This window comes from Dipodomys merriami, unplaced genomic scaffold (genome assembly GCF_024711535.1).
Source record: "Dipodomys merriami isolate MVZ:Mamm:240054 unplaced genomic scaffold, mDipMer1.0.p SCAF_573, whole genome shotgun sequence".
Lineage (NCBI taxonomy): Eukaryota > Metazoa > Chordata > Mammalia > Rodentia > Heteromyidae > Dipodomys > Dipodomys merriami.
Window position 1 is genome coordinate 530470 of NW_027206150.1, and position 27401 is coordinate 557870.

At 34.9% G+C, this 27401-nt stretch overlaps 1 long non-coding RNA gene and 1 other non-coding gene across 2 annotated transcripts in view; both read right to left on the reverse strand.

Moving 5' to 3' along the window:
- Nucleotides 1-27401, reverse strand: part of LOC138812971 (uncharacterized) — a 53336-nt gene that overhangs the window by 16467 nt on the left and 9468 nt on the right. The gene's annotated exons all lie outside the window — the stretch shown is intronic.
- Nucleotides 13403-13504, reverse strand: LOC138812975 (U6 spliceosomal RNA). Its single transcript, XR_011367672.1, has one exon. It is a non-coding gene; the product is annotated as a U6 spliceosomal RNA (small nuclear RNA).

Genomic DNA, 27401 nt, shown 5'->3' on the forward strand with positions numbered 1-27401 from the left:
GCATTTCTTCAAATAGAAATGCCATAAATTTTAGAACAGACATTAAAATAGATATAAAATTCACTTACAGGAATTTGTCCAGCATACATCCTCTATAGTGTGTCTTTTCAAATTTGTTTTTGGGGATTATTTCCAGGTTCTAACACATATTATTCAAGTGTACTGTCAATGAGCTATATTCCCTGTCCAAACAAGTTTTTTACTTCTCTTTAATATATACATAGAAGTGTAATAAATATATCCTGTAAATTTTCTTTGACCTTTTGAAAACTTGCTTGATATAATGATTGTAGTATTGTACAAATTGATTTGCTATGTGGAGTATATCAATTTCTCCATAATTGCACTACTATATTTTGTGTAATCTTTTTATTTTATGGTCATACTAGTGAGTTTTCTTTTGATTTATTCTTAGATACTAAAGAGGAACTTATTTCATTTGCTCCTCCTATTGACTATCAATTTACATATGTTCTTTAAAGAAATACCCTATTCGGGAAAAATTTATATAGAATTAGAAGATATAAAAATACTTAAGATTCAGTAATATTGTAGCATTAACATTGTAGCATTAACAAATATGTTTCCTGTATCTCTTGGATACGTTTTCACTTCGGTTATAGTGTCCTTTGAATTATGAAAAGCTATCACTTGATATAATCCAGATTATTTTTGCTTTTCATTAGCCACTAATGCATTCCATGTCAAAATTTTAGAAACCTTTTACATTTATGCATTATAGGTTTTCACATCTCACATTTAGTTTGATAATCATTTTTTATATTAAATTTTTGTATAAGGATGGAAGTAGGCTCATATCTGTAACCCTGCCAGGCCGGGCAGGAACGTCCATGAGACTCTTATATCCTATAAACCTCTAAAAAACCAGATCTGGTGTTGTAACTCAAGCCGTAGGGCACTCACATTGAGCAGAAGAACACAGACAGCGCTTAAGCCCAGAGTTCAAGCCCCATGAATGTCAAAAAAACAAAACAAAACAAAAAAGGATTGAGGTAGTAGTCTAAGATCATTCTTTAAATCTCGAGAGACAATAGTGTCAATACACCCATTTAAGATTTTATTTTTTTTCATAAAGTCATAGGATAGTTTTCAAAATCTATTGATCATAAAACTAAGAATTTATTTTTGACAACTCTGTTACATTCTTCTATGTATCTGCTCTTATAGTAGAACTATTTAGTCTTCACTACTAAACATGGTAATACGATTCAAAGTTAGTATGAAGGCTGAAGCTACACAATTTTACAAGATTGTTCTGACTGACCTGTATTCCTTGAATTTACATACGAGTTTATTGAGCAGGTGGACCAATATTCTACAGAGATATCTAGATGTTTGATAGTCACTCATATTTTGTACCTTGTAAAAACACAAGACCCCAGATATTATACATAGAGAAATGTCTTTAGTGAATACTGGAAACAACTAAAATTAATTTAGGAATGAGTTAAGACTTAGATAATGCTGTAGCATCATCAAACTGAATGATAACAACTTGAGCTGTACAACAGAGGAGAGTGAGAGGGGAAATAATGATGGAACACATAGGAGCTATATGTCATTGCTATGGTGTTTCAAAAAACAGAAAGACTTCAGAGAAGAAAAGGAGAAAAGTAAATTGTCCTGAGTCAAGTTTCTTTTTAATCCATCTAATAGTTTGGACCAAAAGTCAGTGAAAATGGGAAAAAAGAAAATAGAAAATAAAGCATTGTATATACCTGTTACAATGTAAGGAAATTTAATAGGAATATGATAATTAATTCGCAAAGAAATAAGAGAAAAATTAGCTAAACTCTAAAGGGAAAAAGAATGAAGAGAGAAAAGAAGCAAAGTAAAACATTTATCAATAACAAACACAAGACTTTGGAAGTGGAAAGGTAGTGGGAATATTCTATATAACAATAAAAATTGCTAGCGTGGATAGAATAAGGATCACATTTTATCATATATAATTTTGAAAAAACATACTAGGAATGAAATTTTCAATGTCATGATTTGCAACACTATTTGGATTATAACTAGGCAGTATAGCTCAATGGTAAAACATTGGCCTAGCATGTGTGAAGCAATGGTGTGATCTCCCAAACATTACAAAGTACACACAAAGCAAACACACACAAAAACCACATAAACACACACATACACACATTTGGAATATTCATATTATCATATTAAACAGAGGAAATTATCACAAATACTAAAAGTATGTTAATATATGAAATCATAATATTACTCATACTATTTAAAAGTTTAGTAGAAATAAAATAATCACAATATACTTGGATTTTAATAGATTAAGTAAATTGAAAATTAATAGAAGACATGAGAATATTTGCAAATAAGTTTAAAAAATAAGCATTTTGAAACAAATGTCCTTTTATTTTGACAAAAGATTGATGTTACTGGTGTTTTAACTCAAGATTTAGAATATGATAGCGAGGTGCCCTATATAACAGTAGCGAGGGCTATATATCTATTCATTTCATTCTGAATAGTTTTATAATAAGGTCAGAGTTTCTCAGTATCTCTCGAATTACAAACCCTATTTACACTACCCACCATAGCTAGAAAATGGATGCCACAAATCACAATGACGAGCTCAAACTTTTTTTTTTTTAATTCAAGTAAAACTATTTCCAAAAAGTGGCCAAGTAATGAAGCATTTCTTAATAAAGTATGTGCTTCTTGAAAATACAGTAAGGATTTGTTACCTGGACAAATATGTTTATAACTATAAGAAAATAAATTTATTTAAAATCATTAACCATATAAAAATTAAGAAAAAATTGTTTAAATAGTCATGTTAAATATTATAAAAGAAAAATACATGTGTCTGAATAATTTACATGTGTAAAAATCATGCAAAAATAAATTAACTAATCCTACAACTCTGAAAAAAATGAATTACCCTAAAGAAACGAAATCATTTAAGCCCAAAATTTGAAATTTAGAAAATAAAATGAAGTGTGCTCTTTAGTTGACTCAATTAAGTGTAAACCCTCTGTATATCGATTTTATAATAAAAATGCATTAACAAAGAAAGCAGAAGTACCCATGGATCAATAGCAACAAAAAAAGCATCAGTATTTCTTGTTTTGAGTATACAAAATTCAATGGAAGGCATTACAATGTTCCTTCCCTATTAAATGTACTCAATACTTTACCTTATTTAGGTAACTGTAACCTCTGTGTACATTACCATTAAAATAAAATTAAATTGAAATTAAAAATAACCCAAATGATATACCAATTAAGAATTCGTAGAAGCCATTGGTTAAAAACTTTGTAAAAAACTGCCATAAATACCCAAGGAATATATTTGATGATATTATTTAATTACTTCAACTTCAGCAGAAAAGCCAAAAGTTTAAAAATTGTTACAAAGTAAAGTAATAAATCAGAATATATTACTATTAATAATAAACATAAGATTAATTTATAGTGGTAGTCCAATATGTAAGAAATGAGGGAATTTGCCATTCATTTGCACTTAATAAGGGAGAAAGAATATTTTAGGTCTTTTTAAATTATCATAAGTTTAATGAAGAAACTATTCTGTCACATCATATGATAGTCAGATAAAGCTGATATTAGAGCAAAGAACAGTTTTTTGAATGTTCATGTATATATTTATTTTGGTTGTGGGAAATTGTGGGTATTTCAACTTGGGGTATATTTTTCTTGCTAGGCTGGCATCATATCAGTGGCTCATTTTAGTATAGGGGTTTCCTTGCCACAAGAACTTGGACCTGATCTGTGCTTTTAGCCTTCCCATCATCAATGGCATCCGAGATGAACATCAACTTGTCCAGCCTGCTACCTTGATTGGCCTGGATCCACAGTCCTTTCCATCGTAGTAATTAGATAGTGAAGGATGGTGGAAATGTTCCAATTCACCCAGCTATAGATTGAGAAGGAATTCCACTAAACTTTTGGCCTGGGTTCTGTTCTCAAGCCTCCTAAGTAGTTAAGAGTACAGATAGGAGCCCATGGTGCCAAGCAGTAACAGCATTTTTAAAGCAATTAGACATATATATGACTTAGGCTTGTGATTACCTCAGGAAATGAATAAAAGAGCAGTGAAGCATAGAGGACAGGCAGAATTTTAACTAGCTACTCAGAGGCTGAATACACTTAACTAGCTACACGGAAGTCTGAAATCTCATGACCACTGTTCAAAGCCAGTCCAAGCATGAAAATACAAGTGATTATCTAAACAAACAAACAAAAGAAACAGAAGTGGTTGAAGGGGTAGACCACTATCCTTGGGCACAGAAGCTGAGGAATAGTTCCCAGGCACTATCAAGCCTCAAGAATGATGAATGCATGCATGAGCACATGCACATGTGTGTTTGCATACTCCCATGCGCATGAACACACACACACGCACACACACACACACACACACACACACACACACAAATGAGCATTTCAATGTGAAGTTCTTTTTTACCTTGCTGTACTTTATTACCCTGTATTAGTTCACAAATTAACAAAATCAGCTAAGGACCTATTTACATAAAATTCATCATGTTTCTCTAAAATCTACTTTCTTTTTGGAAGCTTGCTTTTAATTGACCCAAAAGTAAATTATTCAGGAAGTCTTCATCACTCTCAAGTCTATAGTATTAGATGATTGTTTAGGTTCTTCCTAGCAATATGATTTTGAGAAATCCTGCATCAAATAATATATTTCTTTCACTAGAAGGGAAGCCTCTGTCAAAAAATTAATAATAGGTTTTTCTCCTCCTGGCATGCATCCGTAGTTATATTATCTTCATATATTTCATGATCTGTGTATGGCAAAGACTACCGTGAAAGTAAAAACACCCTTCTCAGCGCTTAGCATTTTTATACCATTCATAGATATGAAGGTGTTTAAATGTTACTGAAATTGCTTTGGAATAAATAACGTTCACCCTGACTATCTTGAGAAAGAAGAATTCGTTTCTCAGCACGTTAGGTAAGAACATCAGGGAAAGAAACAAAAAGTAAAGTTAGGAACAACTCAACACATACATTCAAATGAAACAAAACAAGACAAGAAAACACAAATTAATTCAGTACTCAAGAACCTGCAGGAAATGCAAAGATTTTTTAAAAATCATCTATGACAAGCTTATGAAAATCCTGACTACATGGGAGTGCACTGTTGTGAGAACATTGGCTAAGGCCCAGACTAGACAGAAAAATCTGTACATAACACCATGCACTTGTTATTCTAAATTCCAGGAAGAATAACATAAAGTGGACTGAGACCAAGATCATACACATGTAGGAAGCCAGTTTCTATCTGAAAAAATTATCAGGATAATTTAGGGCAGGACACATGACAAAGTGGTAAGAACACCCATGTAGTGGGCACAAGATACTGTAATATTAGGGATATTAAAGAAAAAAGCTATGATTTTAATAATTGGAATAATTGTAACACTTGAGTATTTGAGTGGAGAAAAATCCATTAGAGAGATAGAATGAACCCACTTTCCAATGCTACTTTAGTGATAATGTTTAGTGGTTCTTCACACAAAACAGAGTTACCTTGCAAATGAGCATGGATATGCATTTGGGTTATGGAAATACTCTACTTACACAGGTGTAAATTAAATAGAATTTTTGTGTAGATTGTAGTTCTTGAACTAAGAGCCGGGTTATGTCCCTGAGCTTTTTCTCTCAAGGCTACCACTCTATTACTTTAAACCACAGTTCCAGTTCTTATTTTCTGTTGGTTGTTTGGAGATAAGAGGTTAATGGACTTTCATGCCCAGGATGGGTTTAAACCATGTTCATCAGATCTCAGCCTCCCGAGTAACCAGGAGTCTAGGCATGAGCCGTCGATGTTTTTAATAATTTAGTAAATTGTATAGTTACAGAAGTTAAAAATTATCGTTGTAACCTGTGTAATATATGTATTTATGTATATATATATCAATACATATGGATAGAAATAGTTTAACATATTTTTGTATCTACAGTACATATATGAAATCATCCATTATAAAATAAAATGGAAACAAAAGTTAATAAGGAGCAAAACAAAGGGAATTGTTACACGTTTCTTTTTGTTGAATGAAATATGAATCAGTTTGGAAAAACCATCTCTAACAAAATGGATAATTTCTATTAATTCTAATCCATCTATTTGCCCATATTGTGCATCCTCACACATGAGTGTCAAAATCAAACCACACTTTTTGTATGTATTTAACTCACCTATTATAATTTAGGGGATAGATGAAGTAATCAAATAAAGATTAAAATAATAGTAAGTGAGGCTATGAGTTAGAGCTGAAAAAGATTTTAAATATGATAATAGCTAATTAAAATGAATATTTCTTACTTTTACTCTTGTTATGTCTCTCATTCGCACATTACGAAAGTACATAGAAGGTTCTCACTAAATTTATGTATTAAAAATATATTGAAAAATATGGGCATAGTGTGGTTTTAGCTTATTGAGACATGTATGGGATAGTGTGTTTTTGAGGACTTGCAATACGTTGTGATGGAGATGAAAGGAAGGATGTGCTTATTCTGAAAAACTGGCTAGAGGATTGCTCACAGAAAAATATTGATGAATTCTTAGAAAAGGTTACTGTAAAATCACTTTCACAACCTTGTTCATTACTGCTCTATTCACCACAGCCAAGTTATGGAAACAGCCAAGATGCCATTTGGCGGAGGGATGGTTGGAGAAAGTGTGTCATATATACACAATTGGATTGCATGCATCCATTATGAGGACTGTTACATTATTTGCAAAGAAATGGATAGATCTAAAAATATGCTAAGTAAACGAAGTCAGAATCAGAAACACAAAGGACCCATGTTCTGTCACATATTTGGAAGCCAGAATTTTATGCAAGTTAAACAACAGTATTAACCAAAGCTTTCATTTTTCAGAGCAGTATTTAAAAGGTGTAGTAGTATCTTATAAAATTGAACTTTTAATCCAACAAAATGAATACCAGGAAACTATCACCTGGAAGATGTGAGGGGAAGACAAGGGGAAGGAATAAAGAGAGTTATGGAGTAAGAGTGAAGACATTATATTCAATGCAAATAATATGAAAATAGAAAATATTAAAGTGGGGTGAGGTTTGGAAGGGTAGGGAAAAGTTATATAAAGATCCAAACTTAAAAACTCATTTATTGAATGGAAATTCCCGTGTATACCTAGTTAAGATAATAAAAATATAATTAAAAACAATGGAGACATTTGATCTTAAACCCTGTTCTCTTAAACCATGAGTCAATATAATATTTTCTTCCTCAGAAGTTTTCTTTGTAGGTATTTTCCTCATAGTGACAGAAAAGTGATCAATGCAATGAATATCAATACATTACATTGCACATATTAAATCACAGTAAAAATGTTAGAATTCACAACATGATAAAATAAAAGGTAGAATGTGTCAAATGCTAATTGATTGTTTTTCCAAGTACTTTACCTATGGTATATAATTTAATCCTCACAATAATTGCATAAAGTGGAACTCCTTACATTTTTAATTCTCAGTTAATAATATTGAAGTCTTCAGAGTTGGAGTTACTAGTACAACATTGCACACATGGTAAGTGTTAACCTGAGGATCATGTCCCACTGTATCAATTAACCTCATTCTATTTTATGACTAAAATATCAGCACTTAGTCTACAAATTCTAGGAAAATTTCCCAGAATTATTGTTTTCAGTTTCACAATATTTCACTTTATCTTTGTTAGAAAATAGGGAACTGTAATATGAAAAGTCAAAGTTAATAATCAATGCATACCTCCTTGGTGAAAGGAACTGCTAAAGTATTACATTCTTGATTTCTAGCTCAAAATAGTAAAAATCATATTTTATCCCTTTACTCAACACTGCAATGCCTGGGGACCATATTTCTGTTTAACACTGTCTTACTGAAAGAATGACCTCCCCAATTCCTGATGGAAACAGACTGCAGGTCTTATGGACCAATCATTTTCACATTGCAGCTCAACTAAGTTGTTTACCATTCGAAGTATTTTGATTGCTTTTTGTACCTAACATTTTGAGAGAAAGGTACTACTTTAAAATGCTGTTAAAGCAAGACTGATATAAAAATCACCTTTGACCCCACATAAATATGTTACCTTTCCTATACCCAAAAATGCATTCTGACCTATCATTAATGTTAGGAATGAGAGGATAAAAAATCATAGACACCAAGACCTAAGTATGAATTAAAAGACTCTCCAACTTGTGAATACTATTGGTTTAAAAAGAAATGAAGGGCTTGGAAGGTGGCTTAGTGGTAGAGCGCTTGCCTTATATGCATGAAGCCCTGGGTTCGATTCCTTAGCACCACACAAGCAAAAAGAAAAAAGCTGGAAATGACGCTGTGGCTAAAGTGGTAGAGTGCTAGCCTTGAGCTAAAGAGCTGAGGGATAGTGCCCAGAGTTCAGGCCCCACTACCGGACCCCTCCCCTCCCAAAATAAAGACATCAATACTACCAAATTTTTTCAAAATTTCTTATGATACTGAAGACTAATGAAAATAACTCATGTTCATGGGAGTAGAACACAAAACACAAGATTAATCCTAATCATATTAAAAGACCTTTATTTATACTACAAATTCACTCATAACTACAAAGATTCTAAAAATAACTGAAGCACAGTGACACAAAAATAATTTAACTGCATCATGTACATTCAAAGGACTGTGCTAATAGAAAACAAAATTATACTTATAATTAGGTTACCCAATTCACTTACATTCTTTTATTCTATTTCTTTTAGTTTCATAAAAACTGGCTTTACATAAAATGATGCATAAAAAGCCAATATAGCCACTTACATTTTCAGATCTTAACAATATTTATTTCACAAATGTCTTTAGCTGTATAGTCAAAGAACTAAAATATTACTAAAACATTTATATGTTTTTATGAAATTGCAAAACTCTCTCTGGGGGGGCTGGGAAGGTGGCTCAGTGGTAGAGTGCTTGCCTTGTATGCATGAGGCCCTGGGTTCGATTCCTCAGCACCACATAAGCAGAAAAAGCTGGAAGTGGCACTGTGGCTCTAGTGGTAGAGTGCTCGCCTTGAGCTAAAGAGCTGAGGGACAGTGCCCAGGCCGAGTTCAGGCCCCATAACTGGCAAAAAAAAAAAAAAAAAAACAAAAAAAAAAAACAAAAAAAAAAACCTCTCTCTGGGGTGTTATTTATATTGGAAAAGATATTAGAAAAGCCTTATTTGTTAAAGTTGTGATAGTTACTCCCACAAAAGAACTATTAATGAAGAAAGCTTTGTATGTACAAAACAACTTCAAATGCATCCACAATCTGGAGATAACACATGTTTTTGTTTTTTTAAAAATATATATCTAACAAGTATAGATACAATACTGATTTTCAGTCATTATGATGGGATATTCAAACCTTAAAAATACGGGGTTTATTATCTTGGTGTGAATAGATAAGGTCTTACAAAGAAAGTTATTTTCAACTGAAATCCGGAAAGAGTTTATCCACCTTGAGTTTCACAGAAATACCCTGAGAGTAATACCTATTTGGTCAAGTCGGTCAAAATCACTCCATGAATATTTCTTAAAAATATAACCAATTTAAGAAGTCAAATACACATTTTGTACAGTCATCTTACAGAATAACTTACTACCTAATTATATGTGTATATTTTTACCTAACATATATTAAGAAATAAAAATGATCTCTTTTATCTAACTTATGTTGTAAATGCTTTGATTATGATGATTTTATTACTTAACAAATAAAATTTACTGAAATGACAGGACAGAACACTTATAAATAAAAAACATTGCAACACAGCTCTTTGCAGCCTCACCCTGTTCATATTGGCAAGCAATATTGCAAGAGCAAACTCACACACATAAACACACATGTGTGTGCACGAACACACACATATACACACATGCTAAATTCAGGGTTTATTGTACAAAAAAGTTCAAATAAAATATTAGTGATTTGGACAAATGATAATTTGCCTTATTACAAAATAATACATAATCCAGTCACCATGGTAGTAACATTTTATCTGCCCCGCCACCTGTGACCACTTAATTTATTTTAGGTAATTATTAAACTAATTCATTCCTTCATTAGTTAAATACTAATACTAGAGCTTGAACTCAGGGCCTAGCTCTGTCCTAGAATTTGTTTTTTTTATTTGTTTTAGTTTTCTCAAGGCTATCATTTTATTGCTTGTACCATTTCTAGCTTTTGCTGGTTACTTTCAAACCAGAATCTAATGGACTTTTTTTCTTGGTCTGGTTTCAAACCACAATAATCAGATTTCGTCTTTCTGATTAGCTTGGAATAAAGACATGAGCCACCAATGTGGCTCCTACTTTTTCCTATACTTATATATTGCACATACTTAGCAATTTAATATTGAGAGTATAGAAGCAAGTTGTATAGTGATTATATTGTTCTGTCAGAAATTCAAGTTAGTAATGTAAATTTCTTCTTAAGACCATACACAAAAAATACATACGAAGAAATCTGATGATGTGTGTGTATGTGTGTATATGTGTGTGTATGTATGTGTGTGTGTGTGTGTGTGTGTGTGTGTGTACTGTTGCAATATGTTTCACATATAAGTACTGTGCAGGGGTGTCCAGACATTCACAGTAATTGCGTGAATATCTGCCTTGAGCTACCAATTCATGGACAATGTCTAAGTGTCCACTCTAGGCTTCCCGATGAAGAGGGGTATACTCATCCTCATCCTCAGTATTCATATGACTGGCCTTTTTTGAAAGTAGTCTCTGCACTATAGTAAGTTGCAAGTAAAGCACTCTACCACTGAGCCAGCAACCCAGTCCAAGGATTAAGATTCTTATTTATAATTTGGTCAAAGCTATGTCTCTTTATGTAGGCTACTAAAATGTATTTACTAATTTCAATAAATACATAAATTCTATTTCAATCTCTTTTAACAAATAAAAAATAAAATTCTTTACTTTGTAAATGGATCAGAAGCATGGATTTTTTGGCCAGCTAGGTCATTGAACATCTGTATCTCTCTTCCTCTCTCTCGTTCATGATTCTCATAGACAATAAGTTGATCCATAATTATCCTAATTTATTTTGCTTTTATATTTTTGGTTGCATCATTTCACTTTCTGCTCTGCCATTTTCCAAATCAGCACCACATAAACAGAACCGCAGAAGTGGTTCTGTGGCTCAAGTGGTAGAGCACTTGCCTTGATTTGAAGAGCTCAAGGACGGTGCCCAAGCCCAGAGTTCAGGCCCCACACCTAATTTTTTTAATAAAGAATCTAAATCCTTGATGATTCTATTAACAATTCTGACAAATCAGTTGAATCACACTTTTCTTGCACAATGAAAGAAGAGATCCAGGCTAGGAAAGCAGCTAGAAAAGACAGGCAGATTGTATCTGTGACAAAACTTTGTGGAAAATGGTATCAAAGATTACTTACTGGTGATCCATTTGCATTGAAAGTATGATGCTGAACTATTGTTTGCTGATTCTGACCTATTGCTTTGATCATTATATTATCCAAGAAGAAAAACTGAAATTTAATTGATATCAAAGGACTACTAATACATGTGGACTCCTCATTAAGCATCTTCAATCATCAAAATCAACTGAAGAAAATAGATAGGCCTATTTTTTAGATGAAAACAAGTGTCTTTAAAAAAAAACAAGAATTTAGGTAGTCATACAAAGGACTTCTATTTTACTACTGCACTATACATTTTTTTCTAAGGTTGGTTACCAGTAAATAATGGATCTATTAGAAAGCACTTAAAGCTCATATATTGAATAGTAAGTTCTCTTACACTATATCTTGGTATTTTCCAAATCATTTACATAGAAGGCATTGTTTCCTATTTTCTCCTTTCTAGAATAAGCTGCCTATGAAGACAGCACTGGTCCTCATTTTCAGTCTGTGCATTTGAATACGGAGGAAAATCTTTCCTCTGCTCTCTATCAATTCACTACTCTCCAGTTAGAATAATTTAAAATAGTAAAAATGGAAAAAGAGAAAATAAATCATGGTGGATTAACATATGCAGAAAATTCACCAGATTTTTCTGACCAGTACAACCAACCTGAACTATTGGGGACATACATGGACACTTCATTTCCACTGGTACTCAAAGTCTCTGGTTAGGCAATTCTGATGAAGACAAGGAACAAGATGAAAACGTGAGAAAGGTATCAATTGCAAGAAAATAATGGAGAAGAATCCATGCAAATTTCTTCTTTGGGATGTCGAAATGAATCGGCTTACTACAGTACCGAGACTATTTTTCAAAAAGGCCACTCATATGAACACTAGAGATGAGGTAAGTATACCCCTCTTCATCAGGAATCCTAAAGTGGACATTTAGACATTGTCCATGAGTTGGTAGCTCAAGGCAGATATTCATGCTATAATTCTGAATGGCTTGGCAACCCTGCACAGTGCTTATATGTGGAATAATACCAGAATGGATTCTTTCTTACTTCATCATGATGCAGATACCAATCTCCAAACTAAAGTCCTCTTGACCCCCTTGAATCTTGTTGCTGGGAATTGAAATAGCAAAGATATGCTGTACCTCCTTCTGTTGAATCATGATATCAAACCGGATCTGAAAAACAACTTGGAAGAAACCTCATCTGATATTGCCAAAAGGATAAGTATGTATCACTACTTTTGAAGTAGTGGAAGGCTGTACAAATTGTACTCCTATGTAGTAATGGTTTGGTTAAGTTTCTTAAATTTCAAAAGTGCCAGTCCATCCTTTCTGTCCCTACAAAATATTTTCATAATACAAAACAACAGTAATATCTTAATTTAAAAATTTATGGATTCCATGGTATTCTTCCACGTGAATTGCATGACTTTGGTCTCAAAATGTATTTAAGAGTTGTTTGTATGCATCTATAATGATTTCTGCAGAGTTTGGAATATTTTTAATTTTATTTTTTCTGTTGAAATGAATAGTATAGAAATTAAAGATAATCCTGGTGATTGTCTGAAAAAAGTATCTATGTTTCTATAAAGTTCATAATCTATTTCATTGTCTTCTAGATATAATACTTTGCAGTCTATATTGTTTTATAATATAAAGGTTCATTAATAAATGTGTCCTTTCAGATTACATTCTATATAGAACAAGTTTAAGATTCCTTTTTTCCCGAGGTCCTTATATTATTTTATTTCTTTGGGATAAAAAGATAATGTTATCTAATTTCAAGTTTTTTAAAGGTTATTCTATGTAAGGGCCGTTCGAAGGTGAAGATTTAATACACTGATGTCAAACTAACCTGTAATTCTATGAATTACAGGTTTTGTTACACTTGATTTTTGTAATCAACTTTTTAATAACTGTTTTTCATTTCTTGCATTTGAAGAATGAAAAATATGGAATACTTCACACATTTTCATATCATCCTTGTGCAAGTGCCATGTTAATCTCTGTATTGTTGTAATTTGGGTAGACCGACTGCTGAAGCATGGAGTATCCTCTTAGTTTAAGTAGTTAATGATGCAATCTTTATACAGGCATATATCCTTGGTTGCCTATTTGTAACAAGGAACCTTTATTGTTCCTAAATATGCTATTGATCTTATTTCTATAAATTTCTGTATATAGTGGGAAAAACTTATATTGTTTGGTCGATTGCTCACATTTGCAATTTTTTGTCAATGACTATTTTGTCGTTTTCATTTGAAATTTGATCATATTTTGAAGCCTTTATAGCTAAGTCCAAAGGTGATGGCTTTTCAAGTACTTATCAACGGAGTTAGCGTTGTGGAGCTAATGGATTCAAAGTAAGCCTTGCATAAGAGCTACTTCTAAACTTCTGCAGCTTAAAATTTCCTAAATGAGGTCTCAGTGGTACAAATGTGTTCCTTACCCTTCACCCTTCTTCCATGTAGGAACAGACCAACCAGAATATCTTACCCTGACAGCATAGTTTTCTTACTGGAACAAAATTAATCTTAGTTACAAGGGTTCATAGAGAGATGAACACTGCAGACCGAAATATTCAGAATAGAAGGTATTTTATCAAAATATAATTGTTTATTATACCTATCATTTTAAAAGTAGCTAAAGCCAAGAATGTGAAAAAATTGTTCATATGCATGTTTACCTAATATCCTGGCCTGTCTACCATCCAACAAGGCAGGAACTTACACTACTGACTTTCTATCACCAGATATTTCCATACCTCCTAGAGAAGTCCATATGTTTCTCCTCGATATTAGGCTTAAATTGGTTATGTTTTAATCAAAGTGTTTCCTCTTGCCTCCAGGCTGTAAATTTACAAATGGTAAAGTTTTAGGTCTAACTCTACTGAAAACTGAGGTAGAGATAATGGAATAATACTTTAAAGCAGAGTTGCCTTTGATACCCTAACCACAACAGAACAATGAATAACAATTTCTCATAATATATATACTTATATATTTTATATTTATATGTATTGATCTTAAATTTCACACAGTGACTCTTACTAGAATTGATTGATAATTTGACAAATAAATTGAAATTTATTCCCATAAATAGATTGAAACATGAATAATTAGGTTTAGAATATATAATAGAATATAAAAAGTATCAATGCAATGTCCTCGGTATAAACTTGTGATACCTTCTAAGTGTTCGTGGTCTTCTGAATTCACATAGTAAAAAAAAACAGTATTGTTTTCCTCTAATCTAGAAGAGATTTCACACTGCTGCTGTGTATATTGTGTTAACTCGCTAGTCCCAAAGTGTTTTTCTCCATATTTCTGAAACATTCTTACTGATTATACCCAAATTTTGCTGATATGATGCCTAAAAGCTATTATTCTTCTGCAGTACCCACGGGTCTGAGGATATCAGGTCCCAGTTATCTGCATCATCAGGTAACATGGGCAAACCTTCTCATCTTGGCCCATGCAACATGCTAACAGAAAGTAATTAAAGACCCATCTCAATTTCTCACTTCCTATGATATTTCAGTGCCCCAATTCATTGCAGGAATTAGCAGTAAGCAATTGTGAAATGTAAGGCAACTTAAAATGAATGATGAGATCACAAAATATGAGAGAAAGTAATGTAGTTCAAACTTTCAATTTACAGATGAGCAGCCCATATGAGTAAACAAAATCCCAAATGTCACAAGATTATTTTTAATACCCCTCTCTTAATGATGAATGAAAGATTGCAGTCCAGCATAAGTAGGCAAAAAAATAATTCCTGGAATGATAGATCCATAATTGTTCTACCAAGGCTAGGAAAACTTGACTTAGAGGTCCAATATAATTTCGAAAAACATTAATTGAGAAGACCCTTAGTACTTCAAAACACTGGTACTTCAGTAAATCTTGGTTCTGTAGTATAAAAATGTTGTCATTCTCAAACCAATGATAACCTACATTTAATCTCTTGAAAGTATATAACTTTTCAAATAAACTTTTTAAAATCATATTCACCAAAATAACACTTGACAAGTAAATGACAGTGACATTAAGTTTTTCAAGTGTAGGAATCAAGTTACAATAGAGTTGATTTATTTACTCAGCACTAATGCCAAATAAGTTCAACCATTCATTAAAGTGTAGAAATAGTATCTCCCACCATTTGCGTTGATCAGTAGGTGCCTTCCAGAAATGTGTAAAATAGATCAGCCTCCCATAATTCAAACCCAAATATTGGATAATAAAGTAAATTTCATCACATAAGAATGCACACTTTAAAAAGTTACTAATAGTTGCCCAATCATGTGTTGCCTTATCATATTTTCCCTATCTGTCTAACATAGTAAGAAATATGACTTTAAGTCTTGATTATGGGTACTGATCAGATATGTGATAAACGTAAAATTTGTCTTCTATTTCTATCATATTACTCTACAGTAATAAAATTTAGTTTTCTTCTTTGTCCAAAACTTATAGGTAGTAGAAAATATCATCCCATGTAAAATAAAATAATCACACACCAATGTACAAAGCCATTTATAAAAACTGGTAGCTAGCTATAAATTCTAAGTGATTTTTAAACTTTCTTGTTGACTAAAGATTAATCTTCCAAAAAGATGAGAATAAAATCATGTCTAGGTGCTTCACGTCTCCAGTCTTACAAATTGTTATTGCAGATGAATGAATTATGGAAATATAAGCTGACATCAGTTCAAGTATATGCAGGATTGAAACTCCATGGAATGTATATAAGCCTTTCAAACTATTAACTGACAGTTTAACAGAATGACTATCAGGATATTGAAACCAGAAAGGAATAATATTAAAGACATAAAATGAATGAAAAATGGAACAAGGGGCAAGTACAGCTAGAATACTCAATGTACACATGTAATAAAGGAAGTGGTAAATCTGAAATAAGTCTTGGAGAAAGGGTTGGTTAAGAATGATAGAAGTATTGCCTCTGATCCAGGAGCACTGGACAATTAGGTGGACATATTTAATTCCAACCCACTTGTGCAACCTTTTGAAATTCAGTTAAAAACACAACTACAAACAAAAACACACAAAAATCACAACCAAACAGCAATCTCTAGAAAGTATTTATATGACCTCACAAAATTTTAAGCAGTTAATGAAGGGCAGTCTTGGGAAAAGCAAACAAAGCTGTTCAAAGATGGCAGGTTAGGGTAGGGGAGAATTTTGAACAGATTTGAATAGACTGTCAAAGGTTATAAATCACCTACATCGACTGAAAATATTTTCTTCTGTGAGTATTCTTTTTTTTGGGGGGGGCGGTCGTGGGGCCTGAACTCTGGGCCTGGGCGCTGTCCCTCAGCTATTCATCTCAAGCCTAGCGCTCTACCATTTGAGTCACAGCTCCACTTCCGGCTGTTTTCTTTTTGCCTATGTGATGCTGAGGAATCGAACCCAGGGCCTCAGGCATGCAAGGCAAGCGCTCTACCACTGAGCCACTTTCCCCGTCCCCATTCTGTGAGTATTCTTTGTCTGAACTGGTTACTCCAGTCCTGAGACACTCTTCATAGCTGACGAAAATAGAATGGAAGAAACAAGATAAAGAACCCATTACACCACTGGAGAGATAACAGTCCTCTATGGTTTTTCTCATCTTTCTCCACTACTCTTTTCTCATACTTTTAATAATGTGATTTTGAATTACATCTTTCCTTCTTTTTGAGAGAATTACTGTTTGGTAATTAAATGTCAATTCACAAATTTTGATGTCTTTTTTTTTAAGAACTTTGAATTTAAATTCCACTAAAACCTTGTTTTCACACAGTGAAAATATATTTCCTGGGTAAGGACAATTCTCAAGGGAACCTACAGGATTTACAGCAAGGTTTGTGAGGCTTGTTTGTTTAGTGTGAAAATGAGCCATATTCACCCACATTGCTCCCTCCCAGCTAAGCCTCCAAGGATTTCTTTGCATGAAAGCCTATTTTCCCAGACAATTTTAAATGTCCTTAATAGGCTATGTTGCTAAAAAGTTTGAACAATTAAAATTTACCTGTCATAAATTTTAAAACTTTTTTGAAATTCCTTTATCAGAATCGCGAATTCAACAATCCTAATTCCACCTTTACCATCAAAAAAAGTTAACATGTTGTTTTCATGATATAGTGTCCATGAAACTACTGTTTTCCAGTGGCTTTGTTATGCATATATATGTTCATATAAGCTGATGATGAGCAAAATGACCTCCAAGATATGGAAAGAGAGATATTAATTTGCGGTTGTTGTTTTTGATGTACTATGTGATTTCTATTTTCTTTGAGATTTTCCCCTATGGTTAATCCCCTGCTGTGTTTCATTTTCGTACCCTGTGTATTGTGTATACATTTACCTTAATTAGGGAAGGGAAGAGGAACAAAAAAAATGGCGAGGCAAAGACAAAGAGCAAACCAATGCAATGGCAATTCACACAACACAATAAGTTGGAAATGTACATTACAACTTTTGTGAGAAAAATGAGAGAGGGGATAGCAAGTTTGAAAAGTTATGTATTCAGTACCTTACAATGGCTGTAACCCCAGTGCACATAACTTTCATAATAAAATTAAATTAAAAATAAGCTGATGAAATAAAATTTCACTGTTTTGGTATAGTAAATATTATTCTTTATGTAGTAACTTTTTAAAAATCAGTATTATTTGGCATCTAATTTGAATTAATTACCTCTTCTTTATCACAGGATCACCAACTTGAATATCCAACTAGACAATTTTTCACAATATACTTGCCAATATTTTGAAAATAGAATAAATTTACTACTTTCTTATACTAACACAGAAAACATTTTCATTCTATGGAAACCCATAACTTTTAAAAGTAAATAAGTTGTTAAGAGGACAGAATGTATTTGTTCTTCAAAATTCCTAGGACTAATAACTACTCATTTTAAAATTCTGAACATTCCATACCTGAGAGACTCAAAATATACCTGTTTGCATGTTATGTAATTCTGAAATAGATTCATTTTCCAATGGGGTGTTACAGACTGAGAAGTGAACAGAAAAAGAGCCACATTCTGATATGGGATAAAACTATGAAGCATGTTATAATTAATTCTTCAAGAGTAAGCAGTTTTTTATCAGATTAAGCTATTATTTCATGACTATCAATCACAAGATTTATGTCATAAAGTCATCCTAGCCCACCAGTTTCCAATTTGTAGGGTGTACCTCAAAATTCCCTTAATTCACACAAGTATAGCTTATCTCCATTGTGAAAATACACTGCATCTCTGCTAATGTGATGCCCTCCTTGTTCTGGAAAGAACACCACTATTAACTGGGTTGCATCATTTTTCCTCCACTGGAATTCTTGCAAATATTACTTATATTTATACTTTTTAACTATCAAAGATAATCAGGATGCTAAGCTTGGAAGATTACAGTTCAAGACTGTGAAATCTCAGGGTCTATGTTGAAGGGGCAGAATGATGCAGGCTCCGGCCTCAGGATTATCTGAGGACTGTGTTTAAGTATTAGGAAAGCTCTTGGTATGCCGGGCTAGAGAGGAAAAATGTTCTCTCCCTATCTCAAAACACATGTCATGGACTCCTGGGAGCTGAGGAAGTAGCTCTTCTGCTTGCTTAAGCATAGTTGAACAGCTGGTCAAGCATTTTCCTGAGATTGGAAAAGTGGTTTGAGCTTATTCTAAAATAGTTTTGATAAATAATATACCAAGACAGGGCTGAGAAGGTGGCTAAGTGGTAGAGTGCTTGCCTTGCATCCATGAGGCCCTGAGTGCGATTCCTCAGCACCACATAAGCAAAAAGAAAAAAGCCAGAAGTGGTGATGTCGCTCAAGTGGTAGAGCTCTAGCCTTGAGCTGAAGAGCTGAGAGACAGCACCCAGGCCCAGAGTTAAGGCCCCATGACCAGACCCCCCCCCAAATTAATAATATACCAAGGCATTGTCTCATAGGTCAAGTAAAAATGTATCTGTTAAAATTTTTGTGTCAATGTCTTCTGACCAAATCTTGGCAAAGATCATGCTTGCTTGTCTTTAAATACCCACTAACAACAAAGCACAGCATGCAGTGGCAATTGCTGTTTGCACTCTGCATCCCCAGTGCCCTGGTGATTTCGTTACACTTACTCAGGGACCCCAAGGCACTAGACGTTACAATTGGCACCCAAACAGGGACCCTTCATGGTTGAATTCAGGAAGGGATATTCAGGTAAGTACTTTTAATTACAGGATGATGGGACAAGTTAAATCTACTCCATACTTAACTATGCTTAAACATTTACTTGCTGCTTATGGTCTAAATATTTCTTCTTCTGACATAGAAATCTGTATTAATGTAGTTAGGGAATGGAATCCTTGGTTCCCCGATGAAGGAACATTAGATGTCGATAATTGGAAATGAGTAAAGAATAACGTAGAAAGAGCTGTTCGAGAAGGGGAAAAGATTCCTATTAGATTTTGGTCCATTTGGGCTATTTTACATACCCTTTTTAAAGCTTTGAATGAGGAAAGAATAAAAGCAGACTTAAAGAAAGAGGCCACCCCTTTTATAGTAGATTTACAATTGGACTCTGAGGTTAAGGACTCAATAGATAAGGATGCATTGCAGTTCACAGAGAAAAAACAAGAGGTAAAAAAGGCTGAAAAGGAACAAACTGAAAGTGTAAACAAAATGTCTGAGCAAATGGAATGGATATTATCAAAATTACAACATATGGGGTTGGAAATTAGCAGAGTGAAAGGAGAACCTGAGAAACTGAAAGTAAAGCAGCCTTCAGCTCGTTCACTGGCCAATGCAATTTTTACAGCATCATTCCCTCACAAAACACAGGGCTCAGACAGTGACTTTGATGATGAAATGCCTATTTTTTCTTATCCTGTAATTCAACGACCCCCTATGAATGGTATATCTCAACCAGCCAGATATTAAGGTGCTGCTGTAGATGATATTGGTAAACTTAAGAAGGCAGTAATGTTGTATGGTCCGTGTAAGGTCCACTCCAGGATGGCCAGCAGACTCCACACTCCTCGCAGCAAAGTCTCCACCCAGTACCTGCGTTACCTAGGCAACTGGGACACCTGGAAGAGGTCACATCTGCATCCCCTGAGGTCACATCTGAATTTGATGTGGCCACACCTTTCTCTGCCCATACCCTAGATAAGGCCTAACCCAAGCCCAGAGGTGCTCTCTTGCTGCTCTTTTCTTGCTCTCTCTGCTCTCTGCTCTTTTCTAGCTCTCTCACTGTTCATTTCAAACACTCTGCTCTCTTTCGCTGCTTTCTCACTGTTCTTTTCTAGCTCCCTCTGCTCTCTTGCTGCTCTTTTCTAGCTCTCTGCTCTCTCCCAGCTCTTTTATAGCTCTCTGCTCTCTCGCTGCTCTTTTCTAACTCTCTCTTCTCTCTCTTTCCTCTCTTTCTTTCCTTTCTCTTTCCCAGCTCTCTCTTTCCTAGGCCTTCCCCAGCCACGTGGAGTGCCAACTTGCCTGTTCCCAGCAGGTTTACTGAATAAACCTACCCCTTACCTGAATACCACGTGTGTGGTGCTCTTCTTACTCAGCTACCTTTTTTTAAAAACCTAACATAAATGGTGCCGTGACTCGGATAAAGGGCTTAAATTCAGGATTGCTGGGATTTCTCTGTTTTTTTTTTTCGTCTTTTTTCTTGTTCTGTTTGTTTTTACCCTTTTTGCTCTGAGGAATACGCACAATTCTGATGGCCTTTTGTGAACCCAACTGTCTGCTGCGGACAGAGCTCATCGATACCATTGCTGGCCTTCATAATCCACGTCCACACCACTTCTCTACTCTGGTAAGTGAAGCTACTCTATGGTTCTCTGTTGCTCTCTCTAGAGGGCTCTGGGAAATGTTGGGACGCCGCTTCCGCCTTGTCAGCTCTACTTCACTCACCAGACTGACTCTCCTACTCTTTTAATGGGGTGCTGCGAATCACGCTTGAGCCGTGAAACCCCTTTAAAATGTCTCCTGCTCTCCCTGGAAAGCCAGAGTGCCTCATTTTTATGCCATTCTCAGATGTAGACAGTTTTTGCTACTTCAATGGTAAATGGTCAGAAGTCTGTTTACTTTTGGGCTCTCTCTGTTCTCTCTCTGCCATTCATGTCCAACTTTCCCTATCTCTCGCTGTCTTTTTTCTACATTTGGCTTGTGTCCTGAAGAGTGTGACGCAGGCTGGGTCCCAACGACCCCCTCTAGGTTCTCTTTCAAAGGCTAGCCAATTGTAGTCTTGGTCTATTTGTTCAAGGTGTCTTTGCATTTTTTTTTTCAGAAATTCACCATCTTGAGTTCACCATCTTGGCCACATGGTGACTTTAGGGTTTGGCCCTATATGGCCCTTAACCTTCCACCAAACTTACTATTCCATCCATCTATTCTAAGGTGCCTTGCTAACAAGTTGCGCTCTTCACAGGCCCTGGTAACTGAGGCTCAACCATGTGATGTGCCTTTGTTAGCAAAGATGTCTAAACATTGTTGTTAAAATTTTAGGTTTTGAGTTTTGCCTTTTTTGTTTTGTGTTGTTTATTCTACTGACTACATGGTTCTAAAATACTGGGCATATCTGTGCTAAAATTGTCATCACATCTAATGAGGTTTGTCATTTCAGAATATTTGTTGGCAATTCTTGATAAGCCTTTTTGTTTTGTGTTGTGAATTCTACTGACTACATGGTTCTAAAATACTGGGCATATCTGTGCTGAAATTCTCATCACATCTACTGAGTTTTGTCATTTCAGAATATTTGTCTGTCAATTATTGATAAGAACCAGGTCAGTTCTACTTATTCTACTTGATCTCCTTGTTGTTTTAATTGAAAATAATAAAGGGTTTTTGTGGCATAGATTGCAGTTCAAAGTCAGCCCAGGCTGAAAAATCCCTAAGACTCCATCTCCCAACTAACCTACAAAGAGCCCGGCTGGAATCATGGCTCAAGATTCTTATTTCTAAGCAGCCAAACACTGGAAGTACTAAGGTAACTCAAAGTGGTAGAGCACTAGCCTTGAGCAGAAGTGTTCATGGACCGTGCCCAGGCCTTGTGTTCAAGCCTCCTTGAATACCAACTTGGGCAAGCCATCCCAGCAATGAGCACCTAGACTCAGCCAGTCTGGGGAACAAGGGAACATGGAGAGGAGTAAGAGGAGATGTCACATCAGCTACTTTGTGCCTGCCCTTTCAAAATTTACCAGAGCCAGGAGGTCAGTGGAAGTAAGAAGCCTGCCCATCAAATGTCTATACCTGTCTACCTATTAACTAAACAGGAATTTATATTCTTGCCTTTGTCACCTGACTTTTCTACCTAGTCGCCAGATGTCAGAAGTATCTAGGGACATTTCTACATTTTCAGCCCCAAGTCCTTCCTCTTGCCATTTATTTGCTCTGGAGTATTTTTTTCCAGCCTCTCAATGCTCATCAGACTTCTCCAGGCTTCATCTAAGGACTCATGCCACCAAGGTACCACTGCTGCTCACTGCCTTCTCTGGGAGGGGACCAAATTCCAGCCTTTTACCCCTATTGTCGATGCCCCCTTGTCAGCAGGATGTAGCCCGAGAGAATCCATGCCCTATTTTATGATTATTAAAAGGCTGGAATATAAGGTCTGCTACAGGATGGTGAGCAGACTCCACCCTCCTCGCAGCAAAGTCTCCACCCAGTACCTGCATTACCTATGCAACTGGGACTCCTGGAAGAGGTCACATCTGCATCCGTTGAGATCACATCTGAATTTGATGTGGCCACACCTTTCTCCGCCCATACCCTAGATAATGCCTAGCCCAGACCCAGAGGTGCTCTCTTGCTGCTGTTTTCTAGCTCTCTCTGCTCTCTGCTCTTTTCTAGCTCTCTCACTGTTCTTTTCTAGCAATCTGCTCTCTCTCTCTCTGCTCTCTCACTGTTGTTTTCTAGCTCTCTGTTCTCTTGCTGCTCTTTTCTAGCTCTCTGCTCTCTCGCGCTCTTTTCTAGCTCTCTGCTCTCTTGCTGCTCTTTTCTAGCTCTCTCTTCTCTCTCTTTCCTCTCTCTTTCCCAGCTCTCTCTTTCCTAGGCTTTTCCCAGCCTCGTGGAGTTCCAACCTTGCCTGGTCCCAGTAGGTCTACTGAATAAAACTACCCCTTACCTGAATACCACGTTCGTGGTGCTGTTCTTACTCAGCTTCCTCTTTTTAAAAACCTAACAGTCCTCAGTCTCATTATGTTAAGGAATTGCTTAATGGGCTTGCCTGACATTACAATAATTTTGCTCCCTAGGATTGGAAGATGCTTTGTAGAGCCTTGCTTAAGAAACCGAAATACCTACAATGGCAAATGTGGTTTACTGAGTTATGTACAAAAAGGGCTAAACAAAATGCACAGAGCAGTAATCCACACCTGCAGATCATAACCTTTCCCATGTTAAGTGGAACAGAACAATATGCGGATGCTCATATGTAAGTGAACTCTCCTGAAGAGATCCATGAGGAGTTAAGAGACATTGGTATTGAGGCATGGGAAAGGATTTGACCAGTAGGAGAGCATTATGGCTTTTGGACTAAAGAAATTAAAAAACCTAATCAACCCTATGTTGAATTTTTATCACGATTGAAATTGACCTTGGAATGTACTGTTGTGGTAGAGGCTGCAGGGCAACAACTGCTACACATGTTGGCTTATGAGAATGCTAATGAGGACTGTAGACGGACCCTATTGCGTATTAAAGAATCTGGGGATGTGAATACATATTTAAGGGACTGCAAAGACGTTACATCTGAATCCAGGTGTATGCAGGTATTTGCTAAATCTATGGCCACTAACCTGGCATGCTTGCAAACAAAACCCTCTAAAGTGTTTTGGATAGGGTCAAAAAGGCTACTGACGTTAACAAGAGAGGACCAGGAATTTGCCCTAAATGTAAAAAATGGAAGCACTGGGCAAGGGAGTTTTGATCAAAAATAGACAATAAAGGAATTCCTATAAAAGTCTCCATTGGGACAGCCCCGGGGCCCAGGATTAATAATGGAGGGCAGCCAACCATTTTTTCCCTTCTTCCTGCCACAGCCCACAGCACCGCAGTGGACATACCAGCCTTAAAAGATTTTATTTTGAAAGGTGGTGATAAGCCACAAAAATATCCTACTGGAATTTATGGGCCTTTACCTGAAGGAACATTTGGCCTATTGACCTGTAGATCCAGTCTTAATGCAAAAGGAGTTTTAATATATTTAGGAATTATTGATGCTGACTATATTGGGGAAATAAAATTTTTAATGTCAGCTGCTGCACATATTTCCTTTAAAAAGGGAGAATGAATTGCTCAAATCTTGTTATTATCATATATATCTATTGGAAAGTCATTTACACTCCACATTGGGGGATTTGAAAGTACTAACCAACAAAATGTGTTTTGGACTACTCATATTACTAAAATGCAGCCTAAGATTAAGATTAATATTCAGGAAAAGATATTGACAGGACTAATAGATACTGGCTCAGATATTACAATTATTAAAACTCATGAATGGCCTAATCATTTATTATATAAAATAATCCCCTGTAATATTAAAGGAGTTAGCAATACTCCTGTAAATTTTATAGGACAAACAGTGTCATATGTTACTATAACCTCAGAAGACGGACAGAGAGCTATCCTTAAAACTTATATTATGGAAGTTCCAGTTAACATAATTGGTAGAGATGTACTGGAACAATGGGGAGCTTATATTCAATTTTAACATTTTTAGATGGAGCCCATAAAGATATTAGGGAAATTTGAGGAACTTCTTTGGATTGAACAATGTCCTATATCTAAAGAAAAATAAGAAACAGCTCATCAATTAGTTGCAGTACAGTTAACCAAAGGACATATTGAGCCTTCTATGTCAACATGGAATTCTCCAATATTTGTTATTAAAAAGAAGTCAGGGAAATGAAGATTGCAGACTGATTTATGAGGAGGTAAGGCATCCATGTACCCTATGGGGGCTTTACAACCTGGTATACCGTCGCCTGCCATGCTTCCTAAAAATTGGCCAATAATAGTAATAGATTTACAAGATTGCTTTTTTTTTTAACCATTCCTGTACATGTAAAGATTGTAAAAGATTTGCCTTTTCTTTACCACAAATAAATCATCAAACCCCTCATCAGCGCTTCCAATGGGAGGTGTTGCCCCAAGGAATGATGAATTCTCCAACTATGTGTCAGATATATGTTGATAAGCCTTAAAACCTGTTAGACAAAAATGGCCTCACATTTATATTTTTCATTATATGGATGATATTTTGTTTGGAGGACCAAATATAACAGAATTAGAAATGGTGTTACAGTGTTTACACTTTATATTTAAAGATTTTTGATTAATAATAGCACCTGAAAAAATACAAAAAGATACGGTGGTAAAATATTTAGGATATATTGTTTGTAGACAAACAGTGACAACTCAAAAAATATCTTTACGACGTGATCAATTACATATATTAAATGATTTTCAAAAGTTACTAGGAAATATTATTTGCATGCTACCAGCATTAGGAATTCCTACTTATCTATTACATAATTTGTTTCAATGTTACAAAGGGAGCCTGATTGACATAGCAAAAGAACTTTAACTAAGGAAGCTGAAAGAGAAATACAATTTGTAGAACAGAGAATAAAAAAATGTTTTTACATCGAGTAACGCTTATTCAACTCATAAATTTATATATTTTAGATACATGAAAATACCCAACAGGAATTATAAGACAAAATGAGCTACCATTAGAATGGATTTATACACTGCATAGATTTACAAAAAATATTATGCCTTATGAACAACAGTTGGCAGTTATTATTCAACAGGCCAGGCAACTGGTATTTATCCTATCAGGGCATGATTTATTTGAAATCATCTTTCCTTTGCCAAAAGACCAAGTAAAATATTTGTTAAACCTGTCTGAAATGCTACAAAGAGCATTAGTAAATTTTACTGGGCAATTTTCCTATCATTTTTTCCAAAGGTAGATTGTGGGATTGCTTGGGTAAACAACAACTTATCATTAATAATATAATTACCAAGGCCCCTATTTCAACTGCTATTACTGTTTTTACAGATGGCTCCAAAACAAAAAGTGCTATTAGACAACAAATAAATATTGGGTACAAAGAACTACTTAAGCATCAGTTCAACAAAATGAACTTTTTGCTATTATTAAGGTGTTACAAGATTTTGTGGGAGATGTTAATATTGTTACTGATTCTGCCTAAGCTGTAGGAGTTGTGAGTAATATAGTCACTGCAGTTACACATTCATCTAAACCCCAGCTAAACCAATTATTTAAACAATTACAAGCATCACTGCAACAACGTAATGCCAAAGTGTTTGTAGCTCACATTAGAGCTCACTCTTCCTTACCTGGGTACCTTGTATATGGCAATAATCAGGTTGATAAATTAATTTTGTTCTGCTAAACAGGATCATTCTCATTTACATACAAATTCTAGCTATTTACATATGCTTTATAAAATACCTTATTCTCAAGGTAAACAAATTATAAAAAGGTGTCCTATCTGCAGACCAATGCTTTGAGAGTTGTACCTGCTGGAGTAAATCCTCCCAGATTACAACCTATAGAGCTCTGGCAAATGGATATAATCCATGTATAAGCCTTTGGCTGTTTTTCCTTTGTACATGTTACAATAGGTACGTATTACAAATTTATTTGGGCTTCTGCCCTTATGGGAGAAACTGTTAACCATGTAATAGAACACTTATTGGAAGATTTTGCCATTATGGGAGTGCCTGCCAAAATGAAGACTGACGTGGACCAGCCAATAAAAGTATCAGATTTAAAAGATTTTGTGAACTTTATGATGTGGTACATATTACAGGAATAGAAAATAACCCCCAAGGACAAGCCATTATTGAATGTGTTCATGGCACACTAAAACAACAAATGAAAAAAATTAAAATGAGGAAAAGGTTGGATGAAAGTATGG